General features: G+C 45.3%; 2 pseudogenes; one reads left to right on the top strand and one right to left on the bottom strand.

Moving 5' to 3' along the window:
• Nucleotides 1-1,513: 1,513 nt before the first annotated feature.
• Nucleotides 1,514-13,159, bottom strand: LOC113699899 (2-methylene-furan-3-one reductase-like; annotated as a pseudogene).
• A 2,339-nt stretch (nucleotides 13,160-15,498) lies between these two features.
• On the top strand, nucleotides 15,499-19,283 carry LOC140010695 (RNA exonuclease 4-like; annotated as a pseudogene).
• Nucleotides 19,284-19,663: the final 380 nt, after the last annotated feature.

The raw sequence follows: 19,663 nt of genomic DNA, 5'->3' as shown, positions 1-19,663 counted from the left end.
ATTGTACTACGTATAAAAAGTGTAAAGTGGAATACAAGGTATATCATAAGTTATATCAAAAGTTATATCTCTATTACTCATTTAACTAATTTTGTCAAAATAGCTTCAAAATATATCATAAGTTATGAGGGTATATCTGTCAATTCATTATCAATGATATCACTAGGGCCCAATAATCTAACAAGGGAGGTATATGATATTTTGCAAAGTTCAGGGGAGGTGAGTGAGACTGTCAGAAACCTCAGGGGAGGTTTCTGAAATTATCCCAATTTTTAATACATTTTTAGAATTACCTTTTCTCACTAAAATAATATTTTTCTGTATTAACTTATCTGGTCAGAAACTAAGATAATGTTTGGTTTTACACTACACTTTTAATTACAATTTTACTTTTTATTTTCAAGCCTTTGCAATTTTACTTCGTGTTCCTCTGCCTTTTTATTGAATCTCATTTTAATTTATTGATGATAAAGGGGGATAAATGTAAATACTTGAATCAAGTTTAATGCTAAAAGTATGATAGAAATGAAATCTCTCAACCTCTTCAACTTTAAAAATTCTTCTTTCGTCACGATTGTTTTACTCAATTAATCATTCCATTGAATGGATTTAGGATGTTTATCCAATATAACCTTTTTAAAGTTAAAACAACATGTCTTTACATTGTGTTTCTCTATCAAGGTCTGACTATTATTGCTAGGGCTCGGATTCCAGCAGCCATAGCAATTATTGAAATTTTATTATGTATAGCAGAAGTGAAGATTGTCATTTGCTTGATGCCACCAAATTAATATATACACCAATAATTACAATTTAGCATGTTATAGTCGACCAGACAGTACTCCCCATTTATGACATCTCAATGTGTTAAAAGCTGCTTTTTTAATGTATGGGTAGTTTTAAGATAACATAGGAGAAGCTGACGCTGAACATCCCCTTACTCCATTGAAAGGGAGGTTTTTTTTTTTTTTTTTTTTTTGGTGATGGGTAACAAAAAGAAGTAGTAAAAGAAAAAAGTTCGAGAGCTGCATATGGATATATGGTATACCTCAAATGGAGGGATGCCTTTTCAGGCAATCAGAGACAAGCTGAAGAAGATGATGAGAAGTTTTCGCGCTTTGTTACGTAATATAAAAAGAAATAGGACTAGCAAGCTTTGTACATCCTTAATAGAACTAGCAATTACATTTATTATTATTAGCAATTACATTTACTGTTATTAGCAATCCAGAATTCTTTCCAGTAAAAGGATATGATGCGTCCAGGGATTGGAGATAGCAATGATTCGAATCTTGATCATGGAGCTGGATATATTTGAAGATAGGAAAATGAAAATGTGATCTTCTGTCCAATATATCTGTTCATTTTTTCTATTCAATGTAAAATTACATAGTTCCACTAACTAATATTGTTGATGTCGCACATAACATTGAATGCATATTTGGAGAGTATTTGGTAAATGAGTTTCAAATTCAATTTTAGCATGGACGGCCTACTTTCTGAATCAACATGATTACACGTAACTGCAACTCCTACTTTCTGAATCAACATGATTACACGTAACTGCAACTCTGACAAATTCAAGGATCTCATCCTCAAATGCTTGCCTAATCTCATCTGAGCCATGCAGCGTATAATTCCAAAGTAGAAAACTATGGATACAATTAGGCATAAACAAACATCATTTGTGGATATTATTGAATTTGAAACCGTTTACCAAACACTTCCTAAATATGCATTCAATGTTATGTGTCATATCAATAGTATTAGCAATTGAAACTACGTAGTTTTGTATTGGACAAGAAAAATGAACAGATATATTGGACAGAGGATCCCGTCTGGGAAAATGCTTCAACGGTTTTAGAGAATGGGAACAGACCTTTAGGGTGAATCACCGGCTTCAGCTTCCCCTCCTCTGTGAAAGGTTTGAGTTTGTTTAAGACAGAGCCAGTTGAAGTGACCACAAACATGAAAACAGGAGGAACCTCCGATCCGTCCCCCGCGATTGTCACCACCCTTCCGCCTTCTTTTAAAGCCTTGATACCCCTATCACTCTCACCTGCTCATTTTCGCACATTGCAAAATTAAATTCTAGCAGCAGAACCTTTTATCTACTGCCCAAAATAGAGAGAAAGGGATTCGTTCTTAGTTCTTACCAACGGTATCATATACCACGTCAGATTTCTCTGGCAAATCTTCATACTAGTTGTTTTTGTAGTCGATTGCCAAATCAGCTCCTACGGTTTTAAGTAACTCCAGTTTCCCAGCGCTACAAGTTGCTGCCACTTCGGATGCACCAAACACATTCTTTGCCAGCTGCCTCTGATCAAGAAATCATTTCAGTCATGCATGAATTTAGGTAGTAAAATGATTTATCGTCGGGTTCTAATCAAAGGTTAACCTTCAGAACTGCTTTTCAATTTGTCTAGTAATTCAAAAGCCAAACCTTAAATTTCTGCGAAGGTTTAGCCAAATATGAAATTTTGATTGATACAAAAAGTTACAAACATTTCTTCGTCTCTGCCAAGAATGGCTTAGCACAGTACTGCTACCAGTAGTTGTTTATTGATCCTCAATAATTATCACTAATTCTTTGGAAATGACCAACTACATCTGATTTTTCTAGGGTGTTTCAAAGTATTGGAAATTAAGGGTAAAAATAAACACATGAAATACCTGAATGATAAAAGATCCAACTCCACCAGCACCGCCCAGAACAAGAAGTGATTTACCAGCTGAAAGCCCAGCGCTCTCAAGGCCCCCATACGCTGTTTCAACAGCAACAGGAAGGCTTGCTGCCTCTGCAAAACTCAAATTCTTTGGCTTCAAAGCTAGTACCTTCTCCTCCACTGCAGTGTACTCCGCCAGTGACCCACATCCCTTTGGGTACAAAGCGTGCTCGTGAATGTATCCGTATACTTCATCCCCGACCTTGACTTCCTTCACTTTGCTTCCAACTCTAACTACCACAGCCGCAACATCATATCCAGAAACAGTCTACCAGATTGAAAAAAAAAAGGAACAGTAAATCTACACAAGGACTACCTAGTAAATAAAACAAACAACAAATTTTCCGCTGAAAAAAAATGAAAAAAGGTATTTACTGGGGGTGGAGAATCAATGGCCTTGAAATAACCATGCATGTGTTTGAAGTCGATTGGATTCAGTGATGCAGCAACTACTTTGATCAAAACCTGGTCATCATTTAGGTCAGGAACATCAGCCTCGGATCCCAATTTAAGGACATCTTCGGGTGTCCCATATTGGCCATTGAGGATGCTCACCTCGGTCGTCCCGCGTGTCCGAGGTGAACTCACTTCGTCTCTCATCGGAGCTCATCCGCGTCTTAAGCATCACCTCTAAGCTCGGCCGGATCCCTAGTCTACCGTGTAGGTGACCTCGGCACATCCACCTCAGCTGCACGCTGATGATGTCAAGCCACCTGACATCATCCGGGACCAGTGCTTTACCTGAAAAGCACTGGAGGCTCTTAATGGCACCTGCACAGTACTCTCCGTCATCATACACAGGCGGCTACAGTGTCAGAGTCAGATCTCCTGACAGGAAACAGAGCCGTAATGCCAGGATGCGGGTCCCACCAGCATGAGCCCTCCGATCTGTCCTTTGCTCCTACTCTATAAATACCTCTCATGCACACCTCAAGTAAGCACACTGTTCATTTGCTTATAATTTAGCATTTTCTCGTTCTCATACTAACTTGATCGTCGGAGTGATCCCAGGGGAGAAGCCCCGCCTTCCACTTCGACCGTGCAACCTCACTTCATTCCATCCGAGGTGAGATAAGCAAGTTCACCTCATCTCAGAGAGGACTGATTTAGGTCGGCTCACTTATCCGCCAAAAATCGCCTCTTCAATTGGCGCCGTCTGTGGGAACGAGATCACTATTAACATGAGATCCACGCGCTCCAGAAGCGGAAGAGTTCCCTCAACTGGGGTTGGGCAGACCTCAGGAGCCCAGCAAGACAGTATCTCTGAAGAACAAGGGTCCCAAAGGACCCGGCCCAACAACGAGGACGCCATCGCCAGGATGGCCGAGTTCGTATCAGACAACCCCAACATTTTTGAAGAGCTAGGGAGGTACCTCAAAAGACAGGGGAAAGAAAAGGCCGAGTCTTCCAAGAAGAGGCCGACGAAGTCCCCTGAGGTGCTTTCAGGTGAAGACTCCGATGAGGGGCGTCTCTCTCGGAGTACCTCCAGGCGTGCCTCCTCCAAGGCGATCTCCAAAATTGCCTCCATCTCCCGGGCATTTTCCCGGGGACTGATAGGAAAACGAGCCGAGGACCCACCTCGGCGCCCCGGGGGCCTAGCTTCGGACTACATGAGGGCTCCGCCCTTTACGGATGACATCAATGGGGAGATGGTTCCCCCGAATTTCAAGCTCCCAAACTTGCACACCTATGACGGCCGAGGTGACCCCGAGGATCACCTCCGCGCCTTCATCTCCGCATTCCGATTCTACTGCGTCCCCGACGCCGTGATTTGTCGGGCTTTTCCCATCTTCCTACATGGGACTGCCCGGAAGTGGTTCTGGAGTCTAGAACCAAGGAGCATTTCTTCCCTGGATGAGCTGATAGACCGGTTCATCCACCGCTTTGTGTCGTCTCGACCAATCACCAAGACTTCAGCTTACCTCTTGAACCTGCAACAGGGTCAGGGCGAGTCACTTCGCTCGTACGCCCAACGGTTCAACGAGGAGAATGTGCAGATACCCGATCAGAACGAGCAGGTAACTATCGCTGCCTTCACCAACGGGTTAGTGGCAGGGATCTTTAACACCGAAATCCATCGGGAGTACCCCCATACACTTAGGAGCTCTGGGAAAGAGTGGACCAGGGAATCCGAAGTGAGGATGTAAATCGCATGAAGCGAGAAGCCCAAGCATCTCGTATGGGGCAAGATCCCCGGAGGAGGAAAGACACCGGCCGAGGTGAACCAGGCCCAAGTGGCACTTCAAACCAACCCCGAGACCGCCGGAGTGTCTTCGACCGGATTGTGAAGGGAAGATCGTCCACCTTGGACGCCGAGCTGACGCCGCTAAATTCCGGCCGATCCCATGTCTTGGCTGTGATGAGACAGAACCACCTCGGCCGAACCCCTCCTGAGATCCCGGGAAGAAGGGATAAGAGGAATTCTAACCTCTACTGTGCCTACCACAGAGATGTGGGGCACGAGACTGAAGACTGTAACGACTTAAAGCGAGAAATTGAAAACCTGATCCGACAAGGATACCTGAAGCAATTCGTCCGCAAGGATGGGGGCTTCAACCGAAGCGCCTCTCACCGGGAGAGCCGAGGTCCCCGCCGAGAGGACAAGCGGGATACGAAGCTTCATTGCCGAGGTCCCGAGGAACCTAAGGGGGAACAGAGGCCTCCACGCGACAGATCACCAGGCTACGGCCCAAACATCGCCGGGGTAATCAACACCATCTCGGATGGCCCCACGGGAGGAGACAGTCAGAACTCCCGGAAACGGACATACCGCCAGGCCGGCATGGAAGCTGCCGAGCCGAGCTCCCGGTTATCCGAAGTGATTACCTACGGTCCCAGCGACCCCGTCCCCGCCGCCTCCAGCAATCACGAGGCCCTCGTGATTGAAGTCCTCACTAACAACTATATAGTCAAAAAGGTCTATGTGGACCCCGGAAACTCGGTAGATGTCCTGTACTACCGAACTTTCGAGAGTTTGAAGCTGACCCGGGAGCAACTCACCCCGGTCAGAACTCCCCTTGTCGGCTTCGGGGGACACGTCGTCCACCCGGAGGGGATGGTGACCTTGATGGTGACTATTGGGAGCCATCCCCGCTGCCGAACTGTGCCTGTTAGCTTTGCGGTGGTCAAAGCGGACTCTCCTTACAACATGCTGATAGGCCGACCCACGCTCAACGCCTTGAGAGCCGTATACTCCACCTACCACCTGAGTTTTAAGTTCCCAACACCCGCAGGGGTGGCTGAGGTGAGCAGCGACGTGGGCGTCGCCCGGGAGTGCTACCTCGCCACCATTCAAGCAGCAGTCGCACCTCGGCCCTTGCCGAGGTCAGAAGAAAAGAGGCCAGCGGTCCTCTCCATAGACTGCATCGACCCTAAGAAGGCAGGAGAGCCCAACAGGTTTGAGCCTGGGGATGAGGTGGAACTAGTGGTTTTGGATGAAGCGAACCCTGACCAAGTGGTCCAAGTAGGGGCCGGACTCCCCTCACCCCTGAAAAAAGAAATGATCTCCCTGATCAAGGACCACCGAGACATCTTCGCGTGCTCCGCAGATGAAGTGGTCGGAGTGCCACCCGAGCTCATGACTCACCAACTCAACGTTAACCCACAGACCCGACCTGTGCGGCAGAAACGAAGGCACTTCGGCCCCGAACGTAGCAAGGCCATCTCGGATGAGGTCGACAAGTTCTTGCCGGCTAAGATGATCCACGATGTCCAATATCCCACCTGGCTGTCCAACCCAGTCATGGTCAAAAAGGACACCGGTGGATGGAGAATGTGTGTAGACTTCACCGACCTCAACAAGGCCTGCCCCAAAGATTGCTATCCTCTGCCGAGGATAGACGCCCTCGTCGACTCGGCGATGGGGTATGAAGTCCTCTGCTTCCTAGATGCCTTCAAAGGGTATCATCAAATAGGAATGAGTGAAGAGGACCAAGAAAAAACGGCGTTCTACACCGACCGAGGTACTTATTGTTACACTACCATGCCCTTCGGGCTAAAGAACGCCGGGGCGACCTACCAAAGGCTGATCAATTGACTCTTCAAGAATCAGATCGGCCGCAATGTGGAGGCCTATGTGGATGACATCCTCGTCAAAAGTCTCGCCACTTCATCCTTCCTATCAGACGTGAGGGAAGTCTTTGGTGTCCTGCGAGACTCGATGATGAAGCTGAATCCCAAAAAGTGCGTCTTCGGCGTCACCTCGGGAAAATTCTTGGGGTATCTGGTTTCCCACAGGAGAATCGAGGCCAACCCCGACAAAGTCAAGGCCATTCAGGACATGTCCCCACCTCGGAACGTCCGAGAAGTCCAAAGGCTGAATGGACGCCTAGCCGCACTTAACCGCTTCCTGTCCCAATCAGCTGAGAAAGCTCTGCCCTTCTTTAAAGTGCTGAAAAAGGCTGACCAGTTCACCTGGACTGAGGAGTGTCAGGCTGCCTTCGACCAGCTGAAGCAGTACCTCCATCACCTACCCACTCTCGCTTCACCTCGGCCCGAGGAGAAACTCTACCTTTACCTCTCGGCAGCCGACGAGGCTGTCAGCGCTGTGCTTATCCGAGATGAGGGCACCCAAGTGCCAGTCTACTATGTCAGCCGAGCTCTCCGCGGGCCGGAGACTCGATACACTCAGATAGAAAAACTTGTGTTGGGACTAGTCCACGCCGCTAGGCGGCTGAAGCCCTATTTCTTAGCTCATCCCATCTCCGTCAGGACCGACCAGCCAATTCGGCAAATATTGGTGCGACCCGAAGCTTCTGGTCGCCTCACCAAGTGGGCTGTCGAATTGGGAGAGTATGACTTGTCATATGAGCCCCGCACGGCCATAAAAGCTCAAGCTCTGGCCGACTTCCTGGCCGAGCTGACTTTCACGGAAGGTCCAGAGTCCACCTCCACCAGTGCCGAGGTGTTCACCCCATCATCGTGAATTTTGTATGTCGATGGGTCCTCTAATGGAGATGGTAGCGGAGCCGGACTGCTCCTGGAAGGACCACAGGGAGAGGTGTGCTCGTACGCCCTCCGCTTTGGCTTCCTGGCCACCAATAATGAAGCCGAGTACGAGGCTCTGATCGCTGGACTCCAGCTGGCCCGTAGGCTCGGCGCCCAGCAAATCCACGTCCGCAGTGACTCCCAACTCGTTGTACGCCAAGTCCTTGGTGAATACGAAACCAAGGATGAGACCATGCAACGGTACCTCACCAAAGTTCACCAACTCACCGCGTATTTCGAGTCGTTCGAAATCCAAAGAATACCCCGATCCCAGAATAAGCGAGCCGACGCCTTATCCCGGCTGGCTTCCACTTCATTCTCTGACCTCAACAAAACAGTCTTAGTGGAGGTCCTGAGTGAACCAGAATACGTGGAAGAGGTGGCCTGCCCCGTGCACTCTGAAGAAACCTGGATGACCCCGTTCATCCTTTTCTTGGGTCAGGGAGCCCTCCCTGAAGACCGAGCCGAGGCGAGAAAAATACAACGCAAGGCGGCTCGATACGCTCTCCGCGATGGAGAGCTGTATAAACGCTCCTACCTCGGCCCATGGCTGAGGTGTGTCACTCCCGAGACAGGACGCCACGTTCTCCATGAGATCCACGAAGGCTTGTGTGGAGTTCACGTCGGCCCCAGAATGGTAGCCAAGAAGGCAGTGCTTCTTGGATATTTCTGGCCCTCAGTTCGGCAAGACGCCCAGGACCTCGTTCTCGGCTGCCCTTCCTGCCAAATCCACGCACCCGAGCACCACCAGCCCTCAAACTTCATGGTTCCCATCACTTCACCCTGGCCGTTTGAGCAATGGGGGACGGATATCATAGGTCCTTTCCCTAAAACGGTCGGGGGCTATACCTTCCTGGTGACCGCTGTGGACTACTTCACCAAGTGGGTTGAGACCGAGCCTCTGCGGACCATCTCAGGGCTGGCCATTCAAAAATTCTTTTGGAAATGCATTATCTGCCGCTTCGGCATACCACAGATCATCATCTCGGACAATGGAAGGCAGTTCGCCGAGAACCCCTTCAAGACTTGGTGCGAGAACCTAGGCATCAAGCAACACTTCACTTCGGTGGGCCACACCCAGGCCAACGGTCAAGCAGAAAACTTCAACCGAACTCTCTTGCATGGCCTCAAGACCCGGCTACACCGAGCTGGAACATCTTGGGTCGAAAAACTTCCCAGTGTCCTGTGGTCTTATCGGACCACGCCGAGGTCAGCTACGCAAGAGACCCCCTTCTCTTTGACCTACGGAGCCGAGGCTGTCATCCCTGCCGAGATCCTTACCCCCAGCCCTCGGCTAGCAGCCTATGCAGTTGAGGTTAACGAAGAAGAGAGACAGTTGGATCTCGACCTCGTCGATGAGCGAAGGGACCTCGCCTCAGCCCGGATAGCTTCCTACAAGAACCTACTGGCACACTATTACAATGCCCGCGTCAAACACCGTAGATTCCAACTTGGAGACTTGGTTCTGAAGAAAAACTCAGTCAGCCAAGCTGAGCCACAAGGCAAATTGTGCCCGAAATGGGAAGGCCCCTACCGGGTTGTCGAGTCTAATCTTAAGGGATATTGTAAACTAAGCTACCGAGATGGCTCACTAGTGCCGAGGTCTTGGCACGCCGAAAACCTTAGGTTGTATTATGCTTGAAGTTATGACTTCATTCAGTTATTTCATCAAAGTTGACTTCATTCAGTTATCTTGTCAAGTTATGACTTCAGCTATTTAGTTATTTTTCAACAATATGATGCCCGGCATCCGTTATTAAAAAATAAGGGGGACAAGCAAGGGACGAAGCAAGAAATTGAAAGAGCCGAGATGAGAAGAAGTAGATATTCCATTCAATAAAAAGGCATTACAAAGAATACAAGACCGAGGTCGGAGCCCTACTAAGCACTCCTCACCTCGGCCACCTCCCTAATGACTAAGAGCCCAGACCCCCGTCTCGGCTCCCTTCCCCGCCTCGGCCCCATCCTGGGCAGCCTCCTCTCCGGCCTCTTCTCCACCGGGGTGAACATCTTCTCCCCCGCCGGGGTGAATCCCATCTCCCCCATGCTTTTCACCGATGTCCCCTCCGGCTTCGTCTCCCCCAGTTTCCTCTCCTTCAGCTTCTTCTCCTTCACCCTCCTCGACCACTTCGTCGAGTTCGGACAGCCATTTGTTGAACTCATTCTGGACTTCGGCCAAGTTCCTTCCTGCCTGGATGCCTTCGGCCATCCGATCGCATAACTCCTTGGAGTCCTCGTTATAACTGGCATGGTTTTTCAGAGACTCCAAGACTTCGGAGGGGAGGTGAGCCGCAGCCTCGTCTATGGCTGAGGTGAGCCGCAGCCTCGTCTATGGCTGAGGTGAAGCCAAACATGAAGTTCGGTGTGAGTAGCTGGCCGAGATCCTTGATGAAGGCCTCGGACCTCCGAAATGCGTCCACTGCTGAGGCTTCAGCACTGTTGAGGGCTAGTTCATGGGACTTCTTCACCTCGTCCCCCCTCTTCTGCTCTTCCTCGAGGGCCGATCTGAGGCTGTTGACAGTGGCCACGGCCTCCTCATCCTTCACCTCGGCCTCCTTAAGCCGTCTTTCTAGCTCGGCCTTCTCAGACTCGGATACCGCCAGTTTTTTCTCCAACTTGGAGATCTGATTCTGCAACTTGCCGGTGTCCTGCTCCTCGACCAGAGCACAGTACCGGTGTGTCATCTCGGCCACAAAGGCTGAGGTGGAAGCTGTGGACACCATGAGGCTCTGGACCTTCTCAGCCGGGGACAGTTTCTTCATAAACTCCAAATCCCTTGGCAAGGGGGAGTGCATTACTAGGTCTTGGGCAACCCGAGAATGCTGGCACATGTCGTTGACCGAAATTTTCCAGTTCGGACAGCAATGCCCGCCGGGGTGCGTCTTCTCTTCCCCGGGAAACACCGGGGGGCTATGGAAACGATTCCAAGTGAGGTCCCCGAGACTGCATTGGCCGGGGGCTTCAACTGCTTGCCTCGGCCATGAGGAGGTGGGAGTGCTGTAACGACTCCAAGGGGCACTCCCTCTGGCACAGACGAGGTGGATCCAGTAGCCGCGGTGGCCGAACTGCTCTGGCCAACCTTGGTGGGAGTGTTTTTAGCCGCCGAGGTCTTGGCGGCCTGTCCTTGTGACTTCTTCTTCGGCGGAGGTGCCGATGTCTCGTCGGTGCTCTTCCTCTTCTGCCTCTTGGCCACTTCGGATGAGCCCGATACGACGATGTCAGACAGTTTAGTCACTGCACAAGAAACAAATATTATTATTTGCTACAGCAGAAGTCAAAAGAAAGGCCATGAAAGAAAATTACGAGGTTTCTCAAGTTTAGTGGAAAAGAAGGGAGTCTTGGTAGTATTGATCACGGCTCGACTTATTCCCCCATCGACGAGCACGGCTTCGGGGTAGTCTTGGCTGAACAGCCGAAGTCCAGACTTCATCAACTTCTGGAAGGACTCCTTTTCGGCATCCCCCGCAGAGGAATCGGCTTTCGCCTTGATTGGCCTCCACCAAAAACCCCTAGGGAAGTCCACTCCGGATACGAAGAAGTAGTCGCGCTTCCAATTTTTGATCGAGCTGGGAGCACCAATCACCAACTTCGGGATGGCGTTGTTCCGGTTGCAAACGTAAAACCATCCCTTATCTGTCCCGTGTGCCTTGAAGGTATAACATCGGCGGAAGAGGTCCACAGTCGGGGTCACTTCTTGATGTCGGCATAGCATCTCGAAGCCTACGAGAATGCGGACCGCGTTTGGGACGAGTTGAGTGATCCTTATGCCGAAGTGACGAAGTACGTCTCTTAAAAACCTCGACGTCGGCATCCTCAGCCCGGCCTCCAACTGTTGGACATGTATGGCCACCATTCCAAAGGGGGGCTTCTCGGCTGACTCATCCACCCCGGGCGGTAGAATTTCGTACCCCGACCGGAAAGGGTACTTATTTATCACCTTCTCGACCCTATCTCTTCCTACGCGACTTCTAAACTTCGGCATCTTGCCGAAGTCAATGTTGGCTACATCCTTAGGAGCGACGGGCTCCAATACGTCCTCGTCATGTGGTATCTCGACGCCGAGCTCCTCATTATAGTCCACCTCGGAACCACCTTCGCTCATCTCGGACGACCCCAACTCCGAGGCTGCCTCTCCGGCTCTCACCTCGGTTGATCCTTCCTCAGAGCTCGGTGTCGACCCCTCCGAACTGGATGTCGTCGTTTCTTCCTCAGGATCCGGCCTCACCTCGGTCTGGAAGCTCGGTGCCACGGTTTCTTTATGGGTCTTAGCTGTTTTGGCCATGAGTGAAAGACGAGATAAGAAAGAAAAAGGATACTTACTATTGTCTACGGAACTGTACGAAGTAGATGACTTCGGTTGTGATCTCGGCTAGAAAGACTGACCTCGGCAGCACTCGCGAATCTGGCAAGTCTTAGCAAAAGAGGAAAAAATGCGTGGAGCTGATGAAAGGGACCCCCCTATTTATAGGGGTTTAGGGGAATCCGAAGAGGCGGCAAGAATGCGAAAAGACGACCACGTCTGAATTCAAAACGCCGTGCCTCCCTCTCTCCTCATTAATGACCCGTCCTTTCGACTGACACCCCATCAACGCGAAACGTTCCACTACTCCACGACGTGACGGTTGCGTGTCGACTGACCCTCTACGTCCTGTCAACTGACTCGCCCACGTGTCACGTCCCCGCATCTTCCGGAGCAGTTTCGGGACCCCGACTCTTCATGATTTCGGCACAAGGAAGCCTCAGTACCTCCCTTGCCCGGAGCATCCGAGGCTTGTGGGGCTTATTGAGGATGCTCACCTCGGCCGTCCCGCGTGTCCGAGGTGAACTCACTTCGTCCCTCATCGGAGCTCATCCGCGTCTTAAGCATCACCTCTAAGCTCGGCCGGATCCCTAGTCTACCGTGTAGGTGACCTCGGCACATCCACCTCAACTGCACGCTGATGATGTCAAGCCACCTGACATCATCCGGGACCAGTGCTTTACCTGAAAAGCACTGGAGGCTCTTAATGGCACCTGCACAGTACTCTCCGTCATCATACACAGGCGGCTACAGTGTCAGAGTCAGATCTCCTAACAGGAAACAGAGCCGTAATGCCAGGATGCGGGTCCCACCAGCATGAGCCCTCTGATCTGTCCTTTGCTCCTACTCTATAAATACCTCTCATGCACACCTCAAGTAAGCACACTGTTCATTTGCTTATACTCTAGCATTTTCTCGTTCTCATACTAACTTGATCGTCGGAGTGATCCCAGGGGAGAAGCCCCGCCTTCCACTTCGACCGTGCAACCTCACTTCATTCCATCCGAGGTGAGATAAGCAAGTTCACCTCATCTCAGAGAGGACTGATTTAGGTCGGCTCACTTATCCGCCAAAAATCGCCTCTTCAGCCATAAACCCAGGCCTTCATTTTAGAGGGGATGTTAACTGGAGTACTGGTTGCCATGGCCTGTAGGCCCTCAAGTAATATGTTAAAACAACCCAAGTTATGAATCAGAGCTAAATCGCAACGTTGCTGTGGACAAACGAGGAAAAGACAGACGACTAAACGAAACGAAACGAAACGAAACGAAACTGGGAGGTGACTTTATTGATAGGAATGATACATTAACAAGCCAGAAAAGGTCTTTATATAAGACCATTCACTGACAAAACCTAATTTGAAGTTAGAACTAAACTATCAAATCATACTAACAATCCGAAACCACAATTGAATAATAATAAAACAAGTAGTTTGTTGAATAATTAAACTAATACTAAAAAGATTTGGTATAATATCCGAGAAGTCTGAATAATTTGACATTCTCGTAAGTTCTTGTTTAACAAATACAAAGTCGATTGCTTCAATTACTGGAAACCGTATCTCCAATACAACGTTGCCAGAAATGTTAGGGGCCACTTGGTTTAGGGGTTTTGGTACTTGGAAATACAATAATTCCAATACTGCACGCTTGGTCCAGTATAATGGAAATTAAAATATTGAAATCATGCCTTAAAATTTGGCCATTCATGATTCCTAACTAAATTGGGAGAAATTGACCAAAACCCTCATTAGTAGGCCCTCTATCCATTATTCTATTTCCCTTTCCAATTCCAAAGTAAGAACCAAGTGCCCCTTAATGTCAACCGCAAAACCAATCCCTTGAAGGGATTCGTTAAAAAAGACAAAAATGTTTAGGTGATTGAAAATGAGCATGCAAATTGTATTAGAATATTATTATGGTGGAATACGATAACCTATTATGAATAATGTATTGTTTTACTCAGCAATTATATTGACAGAATATTATGTAGTACAAGTTACTACACCTAATACAGACAGATTTTTTTTTCCAGTCATTAGAATTTCATCTTAATCCTACGCTACTTGGGAAGGGCGGATTCCAACCAGGCAATATATGCGGGTTAGAGGGAGAGAACTTATCTCTAAACCAATTAAGTGCACTACTGCACCCTTTGAACTTTTTGCCGAAGGGAAGAACGGTGCTTCACTTCTTATACACCAGCAATGGTCGAACTTTTAACTTAGTGCACGGTAGAGCCTTAATAAAGATAGATACGTACAAAATATCTTAAAGTTATCAACTGATATGATATGATTAAATCGTGCTTTTTAAAATAATTCTTAAGGTAAATTACTCATAAATCCATGTGCTTTTGCGTGACACCACATTAATTTCCTAAGGTTTCAAAATATCCATAATTGTGATTTTATGTGATATGATTAAATCATGATTTTACAATAATTCTTAAGCTAAATTACTCATAAACCCATGTGTATTTGCATGACACCACATTAATTTCCTAAAATTTCAAAATATCCATATAATGTGATTTTATGTAAAGCAAAAATTTAATGAAAAAAATAATATCTATAATGCCATTAGTTGAAATGCAAATATTGACCTAACTTAATTATTAAGGGTCTAACGACATTGAATAAAATTAGAAGGGGGAATTATGTTGGTAAATACAAAATTATATGAAGGTTAAGTCGATATTTGTGCAAAATCAAAGATTATGTGAATATATTATAATTTCATCACACACAATTTTAGAGTGAGTATTGGTCAATTGCAGTTTCCTGTTTTGTCCATTGTTAATCTTTAATAGAGTCACCTAGTATTGTGCAAAAGCATATGGGTTATGTGAAACTTACCCTAATGCTCACTTCAACTTGGCCTAGGCGCAGTGGTATATTTTATAATGAGCCTTTTACCATCCCTTATGCAGTTGTTTTTTTTTTTTTTTTGGTTTTATCTTTCATCTGCATTAACATTCCATACTATTGCCCAGATTCCCTATAAATCTGAAATTAGGCTTTTTTTTCCTCCCATCTACATTAACACCCTTTACCATAGCCCAGATTCCCTACAAATCTGAATTTTGGCTTCTGTCTATAAAATTCAGGTTTGATCACCAAATGAATTGCTTAGACATTGGAGAAATAATTATGATCACTACAAGTTTTTGTCCCATCTACCTGTTTCGATTAAAACTAATTTGTCGGCTAATGAGCTTTTTTCCCTTCTCTTTTCATTGTTACTAGTTGCAATAACTCTGAATTTTGAGTTCCATTAACAATATACAGGTTTATTCTCTATATCTTGCAAATGTTGTGACATTTATAGAATGCATCTTGAGAAATTTTTGATAACCTATTCTATCAACTTCAGCCTTTTCCTTTTCTTGACATAGCCTTTTTATTTTCTTTGTTAGTTTTGCTACAGACTAGCACAGAGAGGATGGCTTCAAGATCGTCTTCAATAGGATGTTGAGAGAAAAATGACGTGCAGCTTACTTGAGAGTTAAAAATGTCAACAAAGCTTAGATGATGGAAATTGGATTTGCATCTAAAAATGAGCCTGCAAACTGTGTTAGAATAAAATTGTGGTCGATTTCATGACCATATGATAATATAATTAATGTTTTGTCTCGTCAATTATATTGGCAAATTCTTGTGTAGGACAAGCTACTACACGTAATCCAGATAGATTAAGTTTAGAGTTTGTTGTAGTTTAATAACTGAAAGGATAAATAAGTCGCGCTTTTACAATAATGTTTAGCTCGACTTGAATTGCAAAATCAGGGCCGCACCCGAAAGTAGAGTGTGAGAGGATTTTCAAGGGCCGGGAATGTGACCTTTGCGTCGCAGTCCTGAGCAGTCGCAGTGCACTCTGGAATCACAGGGAAACATGCCAATTCTCACGTTCAAACAATGTATAGATCAACAATTAAACTCAACAGTTGTATATTCACATTTCCATTACACAACAGTAGTAAAACATATTGGACCGTTTTTTTAGGGGGTTCTATTCCATCTGTGTTAGAATCGAAGCGCGAAACACATGACTATTGAAATATCAAGTATACAATAATTTAATGAGAAACAATCCACAAATATAAAAGATAAATGACACATAGTATTTGACGTGATTCGACTCTACCATTAAACCTACGTCCACGGAGAGAAATTTGTTCTTTATTATGAGAGGAAAAATCCTATATAAGAAAACAATTTGAAACCAAATCCAACCCTTAAATACCATCTCTTATCTTCCAAGGACCCTCTCTCACCCCCCATGTATAAGGCTACATGTCACCCTTGTGTGCTCTTGTGTGTCTCTTTGTAGTATGCTAACCCACCTATTTATACTGAACATTATCTAGTCAAAACCCAAATAACAATAGGAAACAATGCTAATTTCTAAACTTGTACAGAATAGGAAATAACCTCTAAATCCTAAACAAAATAGGAAATTTTTTTACTACCACTTCAAGTAACTAAAACCAAGTACGAAACTAGTTACTTTCGCACAAATTAATAAATCTGCTTAAAAGAAATTAAGTCAATTTCCTAACAGTCTGGCTAATTTGGGTGTACAAGATGAATTCAGGCTTGACAACAGTAGAGCAAGGCTGGTCGCTCTGGCTTGCAAATGATAGAGCGGTTATTGAGCACATTTTACACTATTATTTTGTCCTAATTTTGGCTACTCATTGTGCTAAGTATTAGGAATTTGCTCATATTTGATATTTGTGTAAATTGTAGGTGGTTGGTGTTGAAAGTAATCTTTTGAGGCAAATTTCCAGAAGACCCTTTATTTCAGGACGTGCCCACGCCAGAAATTGTAGAGGATTACCCAAAAACCGGACCCGCAAGCTTAGTAACAGGAGGAGACCCAATTAAGGAACCAGGTCCACGTGGACCAGATGTGTGGGATTGGAGCCCTTAGAAAAAGCTTGCTCCTGATCTGACTTCCACTGGCGGCGGCTTCAAATAGAAAAACAATTACAATAGGCCAGATTCACGTCTAATAGGGACATTAGCTTCAGTTTCCTTTTTTTCGGCTCTTGGTCAGACGTTGGAGCTTTTCTTCTTTTCTCTAGCTTTTTGCTTTAGGCGACTTTGACTCTGGAATTCGTTTCTTTTGCTTGAGACAATTCTTCATTGGCTTTTGCTTTTTAATTGCGGCTCTAGTATGGAGACGAAACTCAAGAAAAAAAAAAGGAGAGATAACACTTTCTCATCTACCTCCTCATTATTTCTCCAATTCCTTGGCAATTAATTCTTGGGCAATTGTGTGGATGATATCAATCGAATCACGCAAAGTTGATACGATGAGGAGCGGCTAGTTTTCTCCTCTATCCAAAGGTCGACGCGAATGCGCGGTCCATAATATCTGTGAGATCTAATTGAATTTTCATTATTTCTTCCAATTTGTTGCTATTTGTGCGTTTCCTGAATTAATTGTTCATGGGTATTTTATTAATTGAATATCAACGGCTGGATATTTGATTTAATATAATAGCCTACTGCCACGTTAATTAAATTGAATCCGTAATTGTTCGTTTAGTTGATAACAAGTGGCAACCACCATAATTGGCTTTATGTTGGGGAAATGTAAGATCTGATCTAAATAAACCCTCTCAGCGTATTTATTGGTTGGGGTTGGGTTCTTCTAGATTTAATGCAACTGGATAATTAAATTCCTACGGTCGTACATAGGGTTGTTTTTTGGTTAGGGAAGCAGTCAATGGTCGTACCTTGACTGTCGAAAAAATAAGGAAGAACTGGTTGTCAGAGCTTGTTGATGACTATAACCAACCTAGTAACGAACAAATGAAATATCTTTGCATCAATGATCATTTAACTGGCCCATACCTGAGCAGTTGATCGTTTAAGTAGAATTTTATTAACTGCTATTTTTAGTAAATTGTACTTGTGGAATTATCAGTTGAATTTTATTTATTTTATTTTCATTTCCATCCTATTATTCATCCCCCAATTTTATTCTATTGACTTGGAAAGAAATAACTTCCTACCCGTTCCCTGTGGAATCGACCCTACTTGCCATTGTACGCAAAATTAATATTTTTATAGACAAATCTGGTATCTCGAATCAAGCAAACTCTTCGTGAATAGGGTGAATCAAGTAACCCATTGCACACCTAGGGTCCCTACCCCAATACTTGGATTTGCTCTATAATTAATTATAGTGATAATTAGGACTTTTAGTAATTATTATTGCACAGGTTCGGCACCTATCAGCAAAATGGTTGGAGGTGGCAGTGATGGTTCTTTAGATCTGTGTGCAAGAGTTTTGCCCCATCAATGAGTATGAAAGGAAAATCCTTCATACATATGTCAAACCACAACTTCCCGTCACAAACGATAGGTAATGACGCAACAAAAAGATTGTCCAAATTCACATCCTACATATATAGGCACATAGAAAGTGAATTGACTCTAGAGACTGACTTTGAAGTGTGAAAAATTCTTCTGCAGGTATGAAGCAACTGGAATACGACCAGAATTTCTGAGGGATGCAATGTCGTTGAAACAAGTGTAGAGAAAGACTTTGACACCTATGAAATTTTTTGGCAGGGACACGGCCAAATATCCACCACTTAGCAAGTCGCTCAAGTATCTGACAAAAGCATACCTTGGCTGGACACGGGGCACAAACGGTTGCACCTGCAACCGTTTGTGCCGGTTGTATTCATTTTCAATTGCGCTTAATTTCCATTGCACATGATGTAACTTACTTTGCACACGACGTAATTTTACAACACTTTTTTGTGGGCCCCACACATGGCGTGAAAATCGAGTTACATGCTGTAATCTGAGCCGCACAAATTTTTGAGGCCACATCGTGGCCGTGAACCTTCAGGAACGGTTGTCACCGTTCCTGACAACCGTTCCTGCCCCATTTCCTACCTTGGTAAGTAACTTAATTAACTTTGGCTATTAGTAGTACATTACATCAAGAAGGACATCATCATTTTTTGGGACTCTCCTAGTGAATTTTTTTTTTTTTTAGGTGGCAGCCATGACGTTCAAATGGGCCCGCAAGATCCCTATGAAGGCTGTGTTGCGACAATGTGGCTTTAGATGAGAATGAGATCACAGTATCACGATATGGAGGACTACCCTCTTGCATTTGACCTGTAAAAGCGCAACAATTTTGCATCATGGCGGTAGAACGAGCTTGAGAGGATTGCTAGAGAGCTCGAGGTCTGACTATTATTGCTGGTGCTTGGATTCCAGCAGCCAAAGCAATTATTGAAATTTTATTATGTATAGAAGAAGTGAAGATTTTTATTTGCTTCGTGCCGCAAAATTAATATAGACACCAAAATTACAACTTCGCATTTAATCCGTCATTATATGCTTTGTTTACAACAGCATCGTGCAAAGTGCTTTCTAATCCGAATTTATGAATAATAACTGAATAAATTACTTATAACTGCCTATGATTTTACACAATGCCAGATGATCCCTCTTAGGTTTTAAAATAGCTACATAATCCCCCAATGGTTTTATATAAAGTGAAAAATGAACGGAATACACAATTAATTACGGCATTATATCAAATGCACTCTAAAAATGTGTGATAAAATTTTAATCTCCATGTAATTCCCTTATCATTTGTATAGATATCCATTT

The sequence above is a fragment of the Coffea arabica genome, chromosome 7c (assembly GCF_036785885.1).
Source record: "Coffea arabica cultivar ET-39 chromosome 7c, Coffea Arabica ET-39 HiFi, whole genome shotgun sequence".
Lineage (NCBI taxonomy): Eukaryota > Viridiplantae > Streptophyta > Magnoliopsida > Gentianales > Rubiaceae > Coffea > Coffea arabica.
Note: the sequence above shows the minus strand (reverse complement) of the source record. Positions and strands in the feature narration are given on the sequence as shown.